This window comes from Brassica napus, chromosome C4 (assembly GCF_020379485.1).
Source record: "Brassica napus cultivar Da-Ae chromosome C4, Da-Ae, whole genome shotgun sequence".
In the NCBI taxonomy this organism is placed as follows: domain Eukaryota; kingdom Viridiplantae; phylum Streptophyta; class Magnoliopsida; order Brassicales; family Brassicaceae; genus Brassica; species Brassica napus.
The window spans coordinates 6,946,392-6,953,601 of record NC_063447.1 but is presented as its reverse complement, the minus strand read 5'-3'; the positions used below and the strand labels follow the sequence as shown (position 1 = coordinate 6,953,601).

The following is a 7,210-nucleotide window of genomic DNA, read 5'->3' as shown; positions in this document are numbered from 1 at the left end:
TCAAGAATGTGTTCGATAGAAAAAATAAGGTTTTTATGTCATAATTTGTTTAATGTTGAATCCGATCAACCCATGATGTATTAATTATAGTTTTGTTCCATTATTTTTAATAAAAATTGATCCGATCCATCGGAAAGAAATTATATAATAACAACAAAAAATATTTTATATATATAAATAAAATGATCAAATATATAAAAGAAACTATCGATAATATATACAAATAAACTCATCATGCGCAAGACGCAGGTCTTATCCTAGTAGTATAACTAAAGCAATAATTTTCCCACCAAAAAAGCTAAAAATTTAACTAAATAATTTTAGAAGTAGAAATTGTTACAGAAAAAAAGGAATACTTCCAAAACACTGCTGTTAAAATATGCAATTGAATTATTTCATGCTCAACGAAGAGAAGATGACGTGTGTCCCTTTGAACCCAAGTTCCTTAAACTCGCATCATCTATATATAAATAACACAACCTCTTCTCCTTCTCCACTCCCATCCTCTTACCTTCACTTTCCTCTCAAGTCTCTTTATCATTTTTCATTTTTAGTAACAAGAAAAAAAGAAAGTAGAGAAGAATCTGTAAAGCTCAGGAGGGATAGCGCCATCATATATAATCTCATTCACATCGATATTTTTGGCGCTGTCCATCCTGAGTTTCATTGGCTCTCCTTACTGCAGTGAAAAAGGCTTTCACAGATACATCAACAACTTCAAAAATCAATATCAATTTTGTTTAGAGTTTCACTTTAGCTCTTTTAATATCACCACCACCTTTTTCTTGCTTTCTTCCTTTTTCTCTTTGATCAAAGAAAATTAGTCTCTTTCTCCGGTGAAGTCAGCCACCAACAGGTATCTGTATCTTGTTAATTACAATTAGTGTTGTTATTGCCGTTTTGGTAAAGCATGATTTATTAATGCCGGGCAAAACTTTCAGAACCAATTATTTTGAGAAAGTGCGAAACCCCAATCAGTGACGTAGATGTATTCGTACATTTACTCGCCAAAGTTGCAATATCATTAGCAAATTATTTTCTCCTTCGCTTTTAGATTTGTTAGGAATTACTTACTTTGTAGTGCCTCTGGCTGGGGCCAGGCTAGGTGGGGAACAGATATGCTCTGCTGCATGAACCACATGGGCCAACATGCATATATATATTTATATACAGTAACGTTTTTTTTCTCATAGGTTTCATTTTCAGTCTTTTTCATTATATTTAAGCGTATATTATCTTCTTGGACCTTGATGGTTCTTCTTCCACGCTTATATTATCTTCTTACACTCCTTTCCTTACTATATATGTATCTGTATTGAATTAAAATTAGATAATATTTAAGAAAAAAGAGAACACTGCTAATCTGTAAATTTTAGTTTTAATTTGCATTATGTGTTTGCTTCTCTTCCAATTTAAGTTTAGCAGAACCTTTTATATATTTTTGTGGTCATATATTTGTGGTCATGAGTTAAAGAGTTGCTCTCTATGAGTGTATTGTACATACTAGGGAAAGTGTATCCTAATGGACTTTACAGATATTTTAACAAACAAAAAATGGACCTTATATATAGATAACTACTAGTGCCCACTAAAAGTACCACTTAGTATAAGCCCGTTTTATACTATTTTGAATGTAACACTGATAACTTTAGAAGGCTGACTTACGAAAATACTATCACTATGTTTAATCCACATTAAAAATGTATAAACCGCAAGGATTTTTCAGGCTGAAAGGAAAATGAAGAAGAAAACAGAATCTGAAATGTGTCTACATAATTGATATTTCGTGGAGGTAGACGATATATTTGAAACTAACAAAAAGGAGAATACATGCATGTCGCAAAATCATTTTCTTATAGACAAATAAAGAAAAAAGACTCGATGCTTATGTATACAGTATATAGCTTATACTATAGCAGAATCATTTTCCATGGCATATAATGTGATTATTTGTTCTCAACGTGGTCTAGTGATTTACTGTTGTTATGTAATATGATATTTTTTTGTAACGTTATGTATATGCTTTCAAAAACAAAACATTATGTAATATGATCTTTGCCATATCGCATTAGTGTTGCTGTCTACTAACGTGCAGTCGTGCATAATCAGGTATTCGAGAAGTAAATAATGTCAAAGGATGGATAGGTCTTCTTCTGTATATTTTGCTGGGACCGCAAGTCATGTGAGGCTGCTCTCTGCCTGATGCTGAACGGCGTCGCAACACTATAATATTTAATTGTTATAACGAAACGCTCTGCACATTTGCCCAATATACGATGTAAAAGGCTGGTTTCAGTTCTCTGGCTTACTCGTGTACTTTATAATTCTTAGGCCTAGTAAATCCAACTCTGCTAAATAACACTCATTCTTTGAAGATAGTGTATTTCGTGAAAATGCATTCTTTGGGATATTGCAGATTAGTATACTTCCAAATTTAAGTTTGTTAATATGGATTATAAATATATGAGCATCTTTTATGGTTATAATCTCATTCACATCGATATATGATTATAATCTCATTCACATCGATATTTTTGGCGCTGTCCATCCTGAGTTTCATTGGCTCTCCTTACTGCAGTGAAAAAGGCTTTCACAGATACATTAACAACTTCAAAAATCAATATCAATTTTGTTTAGAGTTTCACTTTAGCTCTTTTAATATCACCACCACCTTTTTCTTGCTTTCTTCCTTTTTCTCTTTGATCAAAGAAAATTAGTCTCTTTCTCCGGTGAAGTCAGCCACCTACAAGTATCTCACTACAAGAAAACAGGGGGATTCTGATGGCCGAAATCGTCAGAAATTCGTCGGAATTGACCGATTCCGACGAATTTCTGACGAACCTATCCGTCGGTATCGTGTTGTCGGAAAAAAAAATTCGTCGGAATTTCGTCAGAACTTCCGACGACTTTCTGACGAATACCGAGAAACGTCATTCTGACGAATTTCCGACAATATTACGATGCGGACACACGAGACCAGAGTTCATCGGAAAAACTATATACCGACGGAGGACATTCCTCGGACAATTCCGACGGAGTGGATTCCTCGGTATATTCCGACAAATTCTGGGCGTCGGAATATACCGACGGACATTGGTTCGTCGGAATATACCGACGGATATTGGTTCGTCGGTATATTCCGACGAATGCTCTCCGTCGGTATTGTCCGAGGAACCGTTGTCCGCCGATATATTCCGACGCCCAGAATTCGTCGGAATATACCGATTTTAAAAACGAATTAATTTTGCATTTTTATATATTTTTTATATTAAAAATTAATTAATAAATTAAAAAAATCTGAAATTTAAAACTAATAATATTATAGAATTTAAATTCATACAAACCGAAATAGAAAAAAAAAACATTCAGAAAGTTTTAAAAAGCCGAAAAAAACTAAGAAGAACTCGAAGACATCAAACGATCTAGCTTCTGCATTATCTCGGTGTTGAACTTCTTCTGGGATGCCAACTCAGCAAGGATAGTGGCATTCTCCGAACGGATAGTGGCATTCTCAGAAAGGATAGTGGTGTTCTGCTCCTCCAATGCCCCAATCCGTTCATCTTTGTCATGTAGCTCCTCGAGAATCATGGGATCGGCATACGGAGCTTGCGAAGAAGAATCCGGATACGAAGAAGCACGGCGGGCCAATCCAACTAAACGGCCTCCTTTTCTTTTAGGAACCGCCTACAAAAATATTTAAAGTTAGTAAATAGGGACAAGTTAGTAATCGACATTATAAAAAAAATATATTAATAAAAGAATTACCTTTTCAACCATCTCATTTATTTGCAATAGAGACAAGTTGGTTGAAGCTCCCGTAGAATCGCCGTCATCAGAGAGATGCTGAGATTGAGATACTATTTCAGCTTCCACCAAATCAACGACACCTTTGATCACGGGGTCCTGAATTTGACCCGTCGTCTTGTTAGTGTGAGCCACCTTAATGAGTTGGAGACGATTAACGGGATTACCGTCATTTGCTTCGATCTAAAAAAACCACCATTATTAGCCAAGGAATATATAAAATATTTATTTAAAAAATATAAAGATAAATAATAATAAAAAACTTACAAGTTCATCCTCCTTAGTAGACATAGAGCAAGCGCCGAGGTTGTGCACATACATACCTTTCCCGCCACGATCGCTCTTCCGGTTCTTGGAGTTCCTAGAAGACGTCTCTGCAGTTTCTTCATTCTCCCAATGAGCTATCAACTGCTTCCACACCGTCCTGTTGATGAACCGTTGCCTCTTGTTCTTCTGCCAAACTGTCTTCCACGCGTTTATCTGCTTCGTATAAGAGTCCATGGCCTTTTCGTTGAATTTTTTACGGACTGTTTTCGTGAGATCGGAATGCCAGTTGAACTCTTGCTACAAAACAAACATAATTTAATAAGTAAATATATTTTAAAAAATGTAAAAACTTTAAAAAAATGAAGAGTTACTATACCGCAAACTGACGAAACCACAACTCTCGTTCGTCGGAAGAGATCACACTCCACTTTGAATATCCAAAACGGAGCATGGAGTACATCATCTGGTTGATGCTCCTGCTAATGCCATTTTTCGACTTGGTGAACCTTTTAAAAAAAATACAAGTTAGCAAGTTAATTAATGGAAACAAACATAATGCTACAAATTAAAAAAAATACTAACCAAGTGCTATGTCCTCGTCGTGGGTTGGGTTGGAGAACCGGGAGATGCTCTCGACCTGGTTGTTGAACCAATAGTTCAACTGGCATGACCCCCGGATCCTGTTGAGCAGCAGCGGGAGGAGCAGCGGGAGCTGGAGCGGGAATATATGCGGGAACCGAGTTTTGTTCATGAGACGATCCCGATGCACGGGAACTGCTCACCGAACTACGTCGAAGACGGGCTGCGGGGCGGGGTTCATCCTCGGCCCTAAAAAAAAAATTATTAGTGGAAACTTATAAAAACTTTATTAGTGGAAACTTATGTATACACAATTATAAAAAATTTATAAATGTATAAAAATGTTGTTAGATATTTTTAAAAACGTTTTATTATACATAGTTTATAAGTGGAAACTTATAAAAAATTATAAAAAAATTTAAAATTTTTATTATACATGATTTATACAAAATTATAAAAAATTTATAAATATAGAAAAATGTTGTTAAATATTTTTAAAAAATTTTAAAAAGTTTTATTATATATATTTTATTACTGGAAACTTGAAAAACGTTTTTAAAAATCAAAAAAACGTTTTAAAAATAGTAAAACTTTTTGAATTTTAACAAAAAAAAAATAATTCAAAAAAAAACTAAAACAACAATCCAAACAACAATCCTAACTTATATATCCTAAACTATCCATTCAATCCTAAAATTTTCAATCAAACAACCTAAAATCCGAGATCTAACTTCCAAAACCCTAAACAATTTATATAAAACAAGGTTTGGGATGATTCTTACATGATTTGGGGTTTGGGGAAGAGATATGAGGGTGAGAAGAGGATTCGCCGGTGAAGGGAGGTCGAGAAGGGCCGGAATCGCCGGAGAGATAGAGAAATCGCCAGAGAGAGAGGATGTTTGAGAGAGAGAGGCGGAAATAACGAAGAAGGAAGAAGAAGGGTTATTATGTCTGAAGATTCCGACGGACACGGGTTCGTCAGTATTCCGTCGGTATAATTAAAATATACCAAATGGCGATTCGCGAAAATTTTCACGCGGTTTGGTTCTCCCGGGCAAATTGGATTTCCGACGGAATGTGTCCGTCAGTATATTCCGACGGAATACTGACGACTTCTTCCGACGGAATTCCGACGACTTAGTTTTTAGGGTGTTGATTACAAGTTTCTAAATGCAAAATCCAAATCTTTGATAATATATATAGTATTTGCATAAAGATTTAACAATAAAAATATTTTTATAACACGATTTTACACAACAACATTTTTTGTAATGTAAGATTATATAAATATGATTGTATAAGTATATGAGTGTTAAGATGAGATGTTATGAAAACAATGATATGCATGCATAAATATTTTAATGAGTTGTTATATTTGAACGGTTGCGATCTAATACTATACTAAACACTTATTATGTGTTATTTTCATAGTTTTGGCATCTAAATTTATAGATTTTTATGATTGAAATTTTTTAGAAACATATGTCGTCGGTAATTCGTCGGAATATACCGACGACATTCCGACGAACTTGTCTACTTCGTCGGAATGTCGTCGGTATATTCCGACGAATTACCGACGACCTTTCCAAACTTCAACGAAACCCTTGGTCGTCGGAATGTCGTCGGTATATACCGACGAATTACCGACGGACCAATAAAAAAAAAAAAAACTAATCAGAATCTTCTGAATCTTCATCAAACTCCCCAACCTCGGCTTCTGGCTCTGAATGTACAACTGAATCATGTCCAAACACAGTCAAATTCTCAACAAGTTGAACATTTTCCAAATCTTCAACTGCCTGGGCGTTGCTGGTAGACTCTGGTTGCAATGGTTCATCATCATCAGAAGTTCCATCCACTCGTCCTCTTGGGTTGATTTGCGTTACAGTAACCCATGGATCGTCTCTGTACGTCACCCGAGGGTAACTGATGTAGCACACCTATACATATCAATTATACAAGTATTAGTAAAATATATAACATTTATTAATTATATTGGTAAAAATTATGAATAGATTGACATACATAATCAGCTTGCGAACCAAGAATGAAGGGATCATAATATTGAAGTTTCTGCCACGAATGAACTGATGTAACACCAAACGCATCAATCTTCACTCCTCTATCTGGGGTGGTGTCATACCAATCACAATAGAATACTACACAACGCAATCCAACCATTCCAGGAAATTGGATTTCCAATATTTCTTTTATGTTGCCGTAGTAGACATCGTCACCGGAAGAAGATGAAACACCAGCATCATATGTTGTCTTAGAATGACCTTTCCTTGTGAATGCATATCCTCGCGTAGAAAATTTAGGATATGATTTGACCACATAGTTTGGTTCCTGCACAAATTCGCGTATCCAATCATCGAACACAAGACCTCTGGCCAAACCATCATTCACCTATAAATTAAAAACATATATGATTGAAAAGTTAATTAGTTTATATTAAATTTAAACTAATCATTTGCATAGGGTAATATGATATATGACTCACATAACTACGAAGCCACGCAGCAAATCCGTTATCTCTAAGTTGTCGAAGCTCATCTTC

At 35.2% G+C, this 7,210-nt stretch overlaps 1 long non-coding RNA gene across 1 annotated transcript; it reads left to right on the top strand.

Annotated features, from left to right (window-relative positions):
* Positions 1 to 203: 203 nt before the first annotated feature.
* Positions 204 to 2,394, top strand: LOC111205331. The gene is made up of 2 exons (XR_002657824.2): positions 204 to 856; positions 2,110 to 2,394. It is a non-coding gene; the product is annotated as an uncharacterized LOC111205331 (long non-coding RNA).
* The last annotated feature ends 4,816 nt before the right edge of the window (positions 2,395 to 7,210 follow it).